Here is a 14161-nt window from a genome sequence, read left to right on the forward strand (position 1 = left end):
ATCGATGTGGGGGTAATCCCGGTAATTCTTTCAGAAATACATCGGGAAATTCTTTTGCGACGCGAACATCACTGATGTTCTTTTCTTCAGATTTAACTTCCTCGATGTGTGCTAGAATGACGTAACAACCTTTTCTTATTAGTTTTTGCGCCTTCAAACTACTAATAAGATTTAACTTCGCGTTGTTCTTTTCTCCGTACACCATTAAAGGTTTTCCTTTTTCATGCATAATGCGAATTGCATTTTTGTAACAAACGACCTCTACTCTCACCTTTTTCAACCAATCCATGCCAATTATTACATCAAAACTCCCTAACTCGACTGGTATTAAATCAATTTTAAACGTTTCATCCCCTAGTTTAATTTCTCTCTCCCGACATATATTATCTGCTGAAATTAATTTACCGTTTGCTAATTCGAGTAAAAATTTATTATCCAAAGGCATTAATGGGCAACTTAATTTAGCACAAAATTCTCTACTCATATAGCTTCTATCCGCACCCGAATCAAATAAAACATAAGCAGATTTATCGTCAATAAGAAACTTACTCGTAACAAGCTCCGGGTCTTCCTGTGCTTCTGCCGCATTAATATTGAAAACTCTTCCACGGCCTTGCCCATTAGTATTCCCCTGATTCGGGAAATTTCTAATAATGTGGCCCGGTTTTCCACATTTATAACAAACAGTGTTGGTATTACTTGCTCCGACACTATTCGTTTCGGCATTACTTGTTCCGACATTATTTGCTCCCTTAGTTCTGTTAAACTTTGGTCCGTAGACCTCACACTTTGTCGCGCTATGACCATTTCTTTTACACCTGTTGCAAAATGTCGTGCAAAACCCCTGGTGATTTTCTTCACACCTATGACATGGCTGTTTTTGGTTTTTGTTGCCGTTGTTGTTATTGAGGTTATTGTTGGAATTGTTATTGTTGCTGAAACGGTTGTTGTAGTTGTTGTTGTTGTTGTTGTTGTTGTTGGGATGTTTGTTGTAGTTATTGTTAGGATTGCGGTTATTGTTGCGATTGTTGTTGCAGTTGTTAGGATAGTTGTTGCGATTGTGGTTGTAATTGTTGTTGTTGTTGTACTGGTGACTCTTGTCACCGTTTTCTTCCCACTTCCTCTTGAGTTGTTTCGTGTTGGCTTCTTCGGCCGCCTGCTCTTTAATTCTTCCCTCAATCTGATTTATGAGTTTATGAGCCATTCGACTTGCCTTCTGTATAGAAGCGGGCTCGTGTGAACTCACATCTTCTTGAATCCTTACTGGTAACCCTTTTACAAACGCGTCGATCTTCTCTTCTTCATCTTCGAATGCTCCCGGACACAATAGGCACAACTCTATGAATCATCGTTCATATGTGGTAATGTCGAACCCTTGTGTTCGTAACTCTCTAAGTTCTGCCTTGAGTTTATTGACTTCGTTTCTAGGACGGTACTGCTCGTTCATCAATTGCTTGAATGCCGACCACGGTAGTGCATAAGCAGCATTTTGTCCTACCTGTTCAAGATAGGTGTTCCACCACGTTAACGCAGTACCTGTGAAGGTATACGTAGCGTACTTAACTTTGTCCTCTTCAGTACACTTACTTATGGAAAACACCGATTCGACTTTCTCGATCCACCGTTTCAATTCAATTGTTCCTTCGGTTCCATCAAATTCCAAAGGTTTGCAGGCAGTGAATTCTTTGTAGGTACATCCTACACGATTTCTTGCGCCGTTAGCTGCATTGCTAGATTCAGAGTTATTGTTGGAATGTAGCGCAGCCTGTACTGCAGCTATGTTTGCAGCAAGAAAGGTACGAAATTCCTCTTCGATTATATTCATGGTTTGTCGAGTAGTCGGTGCCATTTCCTTCAAAATAGCCAACTGAATCGAGTTAATCATACAGAATATTAAGAGTAGTCAATAGTATTTCGTAGCATAATATGAACTCATTTATAAAAGCTTTTTCTTCATAATAGCATTTTATAAGTTTAAATTCGGGTACTACCTACCCGTTAAGTTCATACTTAGTAGCTAATATACAATTCAACTACTACAATTCCATATGAAAAACTGATTATAATAATATATCACATACAAATATTCTTCAAACTTACAACTTCGCTATATTACATATAACATGAAATATAGTACACTTTGATACATGACAGTTTTGAAGATAAACCTAGTTAATACGCAAGTTGTTCAGCAAAGGAAATAAAGACACGCAATTCATAAGTCCAGAAAGAAGTCATGCATTCTGGTTTTACTAAGACAACTTCCCATCCTTGGTCTTGTGGAAAATAACTGTTATGACCATTGGCTAGGCAGCATGTTGTAATGTCGTCAAAAGGACGAGGGTTTCGTAATGTCCAACAGCCCCGTAATAATCTAAAAACCTTGTTTCTCACCCCAACTACTGAATCCGTCACTTGTGGGAAGGTTTTATTTAAAAGTTGCAATCCGATGTTCTTTTTCTCACTTTGGTAAGAACCGAACATCACTAACCCGTAAGCATAACATGCTTCTTTATGTTGCATGTTAGAAGCTCTTTCTAATTCACGAAATCCTATGTTGTGATATGTTGAGTCAAAATAGGTTCTTAACCTGTAGCGTAAAATTGCATTTGGGTTCCCCGCATTTAATGCTTTAAAGAAAACACGGCGTAACTTACGGTCTCCCCAATGTGATATACTCCACCTATCAAAGGAAAGCCTTTTATAAACTAAGGCATTTCTGGAAAGTCTTTCAAATGTTTGACAAGTTAATTTCGCCATAACTAAATGTGCTGATGAATTCTGACCGACTCTAGACAAGATTTCCTCAATCATATCCTCTGGTAGGTCTTCAAAAATATTCGGTTGTCTACCCTTAACGTCCATTTTGTTTTTATACTGTAAAATAGACAAGGATTAGATTTGTAAAAGATAATTAACAAACAATACAAGCAATTTTTACATAGAACATAAAAGTACAAGCATACTACAACACATATAATACACAACATGATTACAACCCTCTAATCTGAATCACTAGTTTCTTCTTCTTCGGACTTGGTTCGTTTTCCTAATTTTCTAGAAATATATGGTGTTCCTCTAATACGAGCCGTCATTTTCCATAATGGTTTAGAAAAACCTGGTAGTTTAGAGGTTCCCGGGTCATTGTTACATTTTAGGAAATACGGATGTTGTCGATACATATAAAGTTCATCGGGTTCTCTATTTTAATACCTTTTCCCTTATTATTTTCTTTCGCTTTATTAAATTAGGTCGAGGTAATTTCTATAACATCATCGGAATCCTCATCGGGATCCGATTCATCGGAAAATTGGTAATCTTCCCAATATTTTGCTTCCTCGGAAGAAACACCATTGACCATTATTAACTTTGGTCCGTTGGTTGAGGATTTTCTTTTATTTAATCGATTTACTATAGGTATCAATATTTCTTCCTCCGGAACCTCTTCTTCTTCTGTTTCCTCCTCTTCCGATTCCTCCTCTTCTGGTTGATCTTCTTCCGGTTCCTCCTCTTCCGGTTCCTCTTCGGGAATTTGTGAATCTTTCCAAAATATATTTGACTCTTCATTATTATTAGGTGAATCAATGGGATTTGTACTAGAGGTAGACATCTATCACACAATATCAAACACGTTAAGAGATTAATATATCACATAATATTTACATGTTAATAATATATAGTTTCCAACAAAAAAATGTTAAGCAATCGTTTTTGAAGAAAAACACGGTCGAAGTCCAGACTCACTAATGCACCTAACAAACACGGTAAGACACTAATGCTATTTTCTGGTTCTCTAAGACCAACGCTCGGATACCAACTGAAATGTCCCGTTCATATTGATTATAAATGTTCCATATTAATTGATTTCGTCGCGAGGTTTTGACCTCTATATGAGACGTTTTTCAAAGACTGCATTCATTTTTAAAACAACCATAACCTTTATTTTATCGATAAATGTTTAAATGAACATTACATAGATTATCAAATAATGATAATCTAAAATATACTGTTTACACACGACCATTACATAATGGTTTACAATAAGAATATATTACATCAAAAATAAGTTTCTTGAATGCCGTTTTTACATAATATCATACAAGCATGGACTCAAATCTTGTCCTTATTTTAGTATGCAACAGCGAAAGCTCTTATTAATCACCTGAGAATAAACATGCTTAAAATGTCAACAAAAATGTTGGTGAGTTATAGGTTTAACCTATATATTATCAAATCATAATAATAGCCCACAAGATTTCATATTTCAATATACATCCCATACATAGAGATAAAATTCATTCATATGGTGAACACCTGGTAACCAACATTAACAAAATGCATATAAGAATATCCCCTATCATTCCAGGAAATCCTTCGGACATGATATAAACGAATTCGAAGTACTAAAGCATCCGGTACTTTGGATGGGGTTCGTTAGGCCCAATAGATCTATCTTTAGGATTCGCGTCAATTAGTAGATCGGTTTACTAATTCTTAGGCTACCAAGCAAAAGGGGCACATTCGGCTTCGATCATTCACCCATATAATGTAGTTTCATTTACTTGTGTCTATTTCGTAAAACATTTATAAAACTGCATGTATTCTCATCCCAAAATATTAGATTTTAAAAGTGGGACTATAACTCACTTTCACAGATTTTTACTTCGTCAGGAAGTAAGACTTGGCCACTGGTCGATTCACAAACCTATAACAAATATGTACATATATATCAAAGTATGTTCAAAATATATTTACAACATGTTTAATACGTTTTACTGTTTTAAATTTATTAAGTCAGCAGTCCTCGTTAGTAACGTACAACTAGTTGTCCAAAGTTAGATGTACAGAAAAAATTGATATATATTATCTTGAATCAATCCACGACTCAGTGTATACATGTCTCAGGCTAGATCACAACTCAAAGTATATATATTTTTGGAATCAACCTCAACCCTGTATAGCTAACTCCCACATTACTGCATATAGAGTGTCTATGGTTGTTCCAAATAATATATATACATGGGTCGATATGATATGTCAAAACATTTGCATACGTGTCTATGGTATCCCAAGATTATATAATATATTAGAATACATGTATAATACAATATATGTTAGCTAGGATATGATTTGTATAGATTTGTTAAACATTTCCCGTAGCTAAAATAATCAAAAAATATCCAATCTTGTTTTACCCATAACTTCTACATTTTAAATCCGTTTTGAGTGAATCAAATTGCTATGGTTTCATATTGAACTCTAATTTAAGAATCTAAACAGAAAAAGTATAGGTTTATAGTCGGAAATTTAAGTTACATGTCAATTACTAAAGAGGTAGTCATTTCCATCGAAAAAACGACATCTTGATGATCGTTTTGGAAAACATACTTTCACTTTGAGTTTAACCATAATTTTTGGATATAGTTTCATGTTCATAAGAAAAATCATTTTCCCAGAAGAACAACTCTTAAATCAAAGTTTATCATAGTTTTTAATTAACTAACCCAAAACAGCCCGTGGTGTTACTACAACGGCGTATGTCCGATTTTACGGTGTTCTTCGTGTTTCCAGGTTTTAAATCATTAAGTTAGCATATCATATAGATATAGAATCAGAAGTTCAAAAGAATTTAAAGAAGGAGATAGAGTTCTTCTTTTCAATTCACGATTCAAGCTATTTCCTGGAAAATTGAAATCAAGATGGTCTGGATCATTCATAGTCAAAAGAGTTTTCTCGTACGGAACAGTAGAGTTAATAAATTCAAATGGGGTTGAATTTAAAGTTAATGCTCACAGAGTTAAACATTACATAGATAGTCCAATGGAAGTTGAAGATGAAGTTAATCACAATTTTGACACCACAACTAACTAAGTGTGGGAAGGTTCGAATCTTTTTAGGGTAATATATATTTCTGTTAGAGTTAGATATTCTGTTTTCGTGTAGTTCTCGAGAATGGAATCCGAATGGTCTTTCCCTAGAAGACCCTAAAGAACTAGTCTTCTCCCCCCATTCTGAATTTTAATTTTTTTTAGGTTTTAAGAGATGAAGAATTCCTTTGATCTGAACCATGGTCTAATGCTACACGCTATGATTACTAAACGTAATAATGACATACTTCTGAGTGAACTGGTATCATTCATAAGAAAAACAATGGACGAAGTGAGAAAAGAACTTAGGAAAGATCATCATAAGACACATTTTGGTAAAGGAAAATCAAAATCCGCAACAAAAAGAAGAGCACGACACCTTGAAAGATGTTATAAATGCGGAAAATGGTCACACGAAGGTAAATGTTCAAATAATCAAACATATTCAAATACCGAATTTGTTACTCTATGCAGAGAAGGACCGTTTATGTGTTTAGAAGAAAAGATATTGAAGATTCGAGGTTATGCTTACGTAGCTATGGAAAATCAAATCACACGACTCTCCTATGAGTCGACTAAAGCAGGTCTCTGAGAATTCTTTCTCATAGGTATGTATGTACAGTTTTATTTTTATTTGAATTGATTTTAACCTTTTGATAATAAACGCTGAATCGTTTGCTATAAAGTATTAAATTGGTATTCAATAAAATTAGGTATGCGTAACCGAAATTATTGATATCATACAAAAATTTATTACATCACTGCGAAATTTACCGTTTATTCTTAAGGTATAAATATCTTTAATCAATCAACCCAAAATATTTCAGAAATTCGTCAGGAGTAAAACTAGGTCGTTGAATCGAAATTGCTTTACCAAAAAGAGGGGCGTATATTTTTGATAATATTTGATTGATTAAAGTGGGATAAAAGACCAAAAAGATTTTTAATTTTTAATTTTTACCATGTTTTTAAAATTAATATATAAATATTAAATTAATATTGTAATTTTTTTAAAATAAATATATTTAAGTTTGTGAATATTTGAAAAATTAATATTTTTAATATAAGTTTGTATGTATAAAAACAAAAATATAATATAAATTTGGTGTGAATTTTTAATTTTAATAATATGAATTTTTAATTTTATGCATTTTAAATTAAAGTTTGGTGTGAATTTAAAAACAAAATTTACTTTATTTCGTTAAGTTAAAAATTTGGTTTTTAAAATTGGTCGTGAGTTGAAAACTAGGTCGTTGAACCGAAATTACTTTACCCAAGGGCGGGACGAGAAATTTTATTATCATTATTTTTAATCTTATTGATTTAAAGTATGCCAAAAACATTTAAAAAACTCAAAAATCTTTGATTTTAAAACAACGCTTAAAGAAAGACAAATTTTAAAATTTTGTCGAGGGACGAACTAGGTCAACGTACCGAAACCCTCTCATTTCTAAAAAGAAACAAAATTTTAAAATTAATTACTTATTTGTTTTTATAAGTTAAGATTTAAAAAAAAAAAAAAAAGGGCTTCGGGATCGCGGAGCTAGGAAGGTATCCACCTTCGAGATCGCGGAGCGACGAAAATACAGAAAGGATAAACTGGTCGAAACAGACCAGTCTCCATCCCCAATCCATTTTTTTCTGCGAAAAACCCACGAAAAAACACACACAAATCGCCATTTTACACCGTTTTTCATCAAATTTGTTGCTATAAATTGATGTGGAGATTCCTACCTAGATCCCTTTCAAGAAGAATGGTAATTCCTACATCCAAACACTCTTAAATTCGAATTTTTTTTTGTTCTTGAACTAAATTTACCTAATTTGATTTTGTTAATTTCTAGTGTAATTAAAGTTAAATTGATGATATATTATGCATGTATAACCTAGATTGATGCTATTTAATATGATTTGAAGCCAAAAACTTCAAAATTTTTAGAAATCTAGGGTTTGTGTTCTTGAGTAAAATTGGGGCTTTTTGATATAAACGAGTTATGCCCGATTTTTGTTATGAATTGATGCTAAATTAAGTAGTGTGTCATGTTTGATGTGTTAAATGATCCAAACTTTGATTACAAACATGATTTTTGAGACAATTTGTTTACTTTTTAAGTAAAAATTGAATGAACTTGCTTAATTTGATATGAATGCCAATTGGAACTCGTTTAAATTGTTATAATGACTCTTTTTGACATGTTTTAGAAGTTACATACTTATGAACATTGTATACATACTCATATTTGTTTATTTGAAAAAGTATAGAATTGATAAAAATATGAAAATGTGTATAAATTTGATTCTACTTAAACATGTCATGATAGTTATTTTTAATTGTTATTTTGCTAATACCAATGCATTTTTGGATGCGCAAATTACTTTTTGTTTAATGTGTTTAGCAGAATTAACGAGGTGAATCTTCATCTGCGCCACAAAACTTGAATACTTATAATGAAAGTGACAAGGATCAAGATCTCAGTGAACAATACAAACAAAATCAACTGCAACCTTTTATTCGATTGTCACGAGCAGTTGAAGCAAATCTACACTCTAATTTACGATTTGACAGATTTTGGATAGACTATCCAAAATATCAGAGGAACTTGAGCATTCTTTGTCCCAAAGATGTTGAAGTATCCAGGGTGATAGATTGGGCACCATTAGAGACAGTGGGATTGGCCGAGCCAATAAGAGAATTAGTTACACAAAGGTATGGTAATTCTACTTTCAATGATTGGATTAATCTATTCACTATTCATAGACCTGTATATAAGAAATGGTGCGTTGAGTTAATAAGTACTATTGAACTAAATGATGAAGTAACTAGGTTAACGGATAAAAGTTTTATTAGATTTTTATTAGGAGGTGTGATGCGCCGTATGTCTTTATTAGATATGGCTGAAGCTTTGTGTATTTATACGCCTGAAGAACTATTAACTGATGATTGTAGACAGTTAATAAGTAATGGTAGAAGGGTTGATCATGATTTTGATAATAATGAGTTGTGGAGTAGAATGACTAGCCATAATCATTTTCGTGGAGGTCATTATTCTTATACTGATATACATAGAGCTAAGCTTAGGGTAATCCATAGATTCATTTCCAACTCTATTACACAAAGGGGTAGAAATAAAGATAAAGGGACTGAAAGAGATTTATTTTATCTGATGTGTATTAGACACCCACAGAGCTTTGTAAATATTCCTTTTTGTGTAGGTTATTATTTTTTGGAAATGATAAAGGGAATGCGAAACAATAGTATTATAGGAGGTGGTATTTTTGTGACTTTAATTGCCGAGTACCTCGGTGTGGATATTACTCGGGGAAGGGAGTTAGTACAAGTACCCCTTCCTCGTGATCAGATTGGTGCAAAGGTTTTATTGAAAAGAAATAATGTTGCACAACCATATCAAGGGAATCATCCACAGGTAGAAAGAGGTCAACAACAAGGTAATGCGGGAGGGGGAAATCAGATGACAGAAATGGAAAGGTTTATGGCTCAACATGAGTATGAAATGGCTAGACAACGAGCATTTCAAGATTGGCAGTATCATCAAAGCCAAATCATAAGTCATTGTGCACATGTAAGTAGAAATTACATTCCTACTCCAATGCCCATGTTTCCTCCCTGGACTATAGAGAGCCGACCACCATACCCTACATATAACCCAGCTCAAGCATTCTACAGCATTTACGGCTATGAATGGAACCCCTACTGGTTTCAGCATCAACCCTAGTTTCCTTAGTTTTATTTATTTTATTATTCGTAATGTTGCTACATTTAATACTTATGTTGGTATTGTAATAGTTTTTATAATTTTCTAACTTTTATTATTAGATTTTATTAATTTTTGAATGTGGGTTGATATACCCAACTTCAAAAATATAGATATATATGCTTGTAGTTTATATCATGTACAAAACAGGGTAAAACATCGCATTTTCAAAGACTGGCATTAAGTTCAGCAAAAGCAACTAATTTTGACGACAAAATGCAAAATATATGTGAAATAACAACTGCAGGAATGAACAAATGATGTGCACCATTTATCATTCAACAAACAAACGCCAATATGTTTGAAAACTTTGGTAAAATTTAATCATTTTTCTACACTAATCACCCTCAATAATTTAAATTGTTACTGATTTCTTGCAAATGAGGGCATTGCAAGATCTTAAGTGTGGGAAGGGGTTAAATTCTTTCGGATTTTTAAATTTTTTTGACTTAAACACTTGGTTACCATTAAAAATACTAGTAATGTAGTAGTTGTATTAGAATCTAGTGCTCTCTGACAATAAAGAACAGCCCTAGTCTTATATACTGACTACCCAATTCTAGGGTGAGCTTGTGCCAGACCGAAAAACTATAGGGTGAGCTTTACTATTACTCCTACAAAGGATAGTAATTGCATCCGACACGTTATAGACCATAATTAAAAGAATGTCAGGGGACATTGCCTTAACTGTTGATTGTTCAATGCTTTCCTTTACAACCGGACGGTAGCTTACCGAAAGGTAATATACGGAGCAAGTAAACTGGACGTGTTGCTTTCCCAATACAAGGTTAGCAAGTGGGTAACACAAAACCGCAAGTTTTGAGCTAAAATTTTCAAATCTGAAACACACCAAACCCACAAAAACATTTTGCAAACACCGGTGAAGGGTTATTCCGGAAAACTTATCTAGGGTAAAAGCTAGATTTAATTTTCAAAAGATCAAATGTTTTCATAAAGATCCAATTTCCTTAAGGATCTAAATTTTTATAGTCATGTGGGACTGTAAACCACAACGTTACTATCATTGTTTATATCGCCGTATAGAAATCACTGATGTACAAAGTGTGAAGAATAAAGAAGTGATTCTAGTATTTTTATTTCAAGACTATATTGCTTGAGGACAAGCAACGCTCAAGTGTGGGAATATTTGATAATGCTAAAAACGAGCATATATTTCATAGCATTATCCCTCAAGAAAGACAAGCTTTTAGTTGCAATTGTTCTATTTACAAGTGATATTCGTTTAAATAATAAAAGGTGAAGACAAAAGACAGATTCGACGAATTAAAGACGCAAATGACCAAAAAGCTCAAAAGTACAAAGTACAATCAAAGTGGTTCAAATTATTGATGAGAAACGTCTATAAATTACAAAAGTACAAGTTACAAAATGCAAAGTTCAAGATATTAAATTATACGAAAAGGCGTTCGAAAATCCAGAACCGGGACATGAACCAACTTTCAACGCGCAACGCAACGGAGTTAAAATTACAAGTCAACTATGCACATAATAATGTAATATATAAATAATTCTTAAAATTATATATATATTATATATATATTTATAAACCGTCGGTAAGCTGGGAGCCAAAGTTGGTGAGCTGAAATCTAACACTCCGTGATCGCGGAGCTGTGAAGAAGAATTCCTTTGAGATCGCAGAGCACACCAAAACAGAAATGGGGCCTATAAAAGGCAACGCATTCGATCAATTTGTAAACATCTTTTTCTCTTCTCACTCAAACGTATATATATATATATATATATATATATATATATATATATATATATATATATATATATATATATATATATATATATATATATATATATATATATATATATATATATATATATATATATATATATATATATATATATATATATATATATATTATAATTTTAATTTTAATTTTAATTTAAATTCTAATAATAAGGGTATGTTAGCGAATGTTGTAAGGGTGTAAGTCGAAATTCTGTCCGTGTAACGCTACGCTATTTTTAATCATTGTAAGTTATGTTCAACCTTTTTAAATTAATGTCTCGTAGCTAAGTTATTATTATGCTTACTTAAACCGAAGTAATCGTGATGTTGGGCTTAATATTAAAATTGGGTAATTGGGCTTTGTACCATAATTGGGGTTTGGACAAAAGAACGACACTTGTGAAAATTAGACTATGGGCTATTAATGGGCTTTATATTTGTTTAATTAAATGATAGTTTGTTAATTTAATATAAAGATTTACAATTAGATGTACCTATAAATAACCATATACACTCGATCAGACACGATGGGCGGGATATTTATAAGTACTAATAATCGTTCATTTAACCGGACACGGGAATGGATTAATAGTCAATGGACTTATTAAAACAGGGGTGAATTATATACAAGGACACTTGGTATAATTATAGTTTAAGTCCCCAATTAGTTGGAATATTTGACTACGGATATAAGGATAAATTGACGAGGACACTCGCACTTTATATTTAGGACTGATGGACTGTTATGGACAAAAACCAGACGGACATATTAAATAATCCAGGACAAAGGACAATTAACCCATGGAAATAAACTACAATCAACACGTCAAACATCATGATTACGGAAGTTTAAATAAGCATAATTCCTTTATTTCATATTTAACAGCACTTTTAATTATCGCATTTTATTTACTGTCATTTTATTTAATTGCACTTTTAATTATCGCAATTTTATTTTATCGCACTTTTATTTATCGCAATTTCATTATCTTTATTTACTTTACGCTTTAAATTAAGTTATACTTATTTTTAATTTTTTTTACATTAGGTTTTAACTGCGACTAAAGTTTTAAAATCGACAAACAGGTCCTTAAACGGTAAAAACCCCTTTTTATAATAATAATAATACTACTTATATATTTATATATTTACAAATATAGTTTTAAAAAAATATAGCGTTAAACTTGGCGAGTTCCCTGTGGACGAACCGGACTTACTAAAAACTACACTACTGTACGATTAGGTGCACTGCCTATAAGTGTTGTAGCAAGGTTTAGGGATATCCATTCTATAAATAAATAAATATCTTGTGTAAAATTGTATCGTATTTAATAGTATTTCCTTGTAAAAATATAACTATTTTGTATACACCTCTACGCACATCAATGAGAATACATGCAGTTTTATAAATGTTTTACGAAATAGACATAAGTAATCAAAACTACATTCTATGGGTGAATGATCGAAGCCAAATATGCCCCTTTTTGCTTGGTAGCCTAAGAATTAGTAAACCGATCTACTAATTGAGGTGAATCCTAAAGATAGATCTATTGGGCCTTGATAATGCTAAAAACGAACATATATTTCATAGCATTATCCCTCAAGAAAGACAAGCTTTTAGTTGCAATTGTTCTATTTACAAGTGATATTCATTTAAATAATAAAAGGTGAAGACAAAAGACAGATTCAACGAATTGAAGACGCAAATGACCAAAAAGCTAAAAAGTACAAAGTACAATCCAAGTGGTTCAAATTATTGATGAGAAACGTCTAAAAATTACAAGAGTACAAGTCGTGAAACATAAAGTACAAGATATTAAATCGTACGAAAAGGCGTTCGAAAATACGGAACCGAGACATGAACCAACTTTCAGCGTGCGACGTAACGGACCAAAAATTACAAGTCAACTATGCACAAGAATATAATATAATATATAATTAATTATATATATTATTATATATTACAATTATACGCAGCCCACGTTTTGGATTTAATCTATGAGCGGGATTCCAGACCTCCGCACTCGCGGAGCTGTGATGAACAAAAGCTTCGCACTCGCGGAGCTCTACAGTGAATCGTGGGCCTATAAAAGGCCGCGCATTCTGATCGATTCCTTACTCCTTTTTCAATCTCTCTCTCACGATATATATATATATATATATATATATATATATATATATATATATATATATATATATATATATATATATAATTTTAATTTTAATTTAAGATTAATAATAATAAGGTTATGTTAGCGAATGTTGTAAGTTTGTAAGTCGAAATTCTATCCGTGTAACGCTACGCGATTAATCCTCATTGTAAGTTATGTTCAACCTTTTTAAATTAATGTCTATTAGCTAAGTTATTATTATGCTTATTTAAATCGAAGTAATCATGATGTTGGGCTAAAAATTAAATGCGGGGTGATTGGGCTTTGGACCATAATTGGGGTTTGGACAAAAGAATGACACTTGTAGAAATTGGACTATGGGCTATTAATGGGCTTTATATTTGTTTAACTGAATGATAGTTCGTTAATTTAATATAAAGATTTACAATTGGACGTAATTATAAATAACCACATACACTCGATCGGACACGATGGGTGGAATATTTATAAGTACTAATAATCGTTCATTTAACCGGACACGGGAATGGATTAATAGTCAATGGACTCATTAAAACAGGGGTGGATTACATGCAAGGACACTTGGTGTAATTGATAATAAAGTATTAAAACCTTATTACAGTTTAAGTC

The sequence above is a fragment of the Rutidosis leptorrhynchoides genome, chromosome 7, assembly GCF_046630445.1.
Source record: "Rutidosis leptorrhynchoides isolate AG116_Rl617_1_P2 chromosome 7, CSIRO_AGI_Rlap_v1, whole genome shotgun sequence".
NCBI lineage: Eukaryota > Viridiplantae > Streptophyta > Magnoliopsida > Asterales > Asteraceae > Rutidosis > Rutidosis leptorrhynchoides.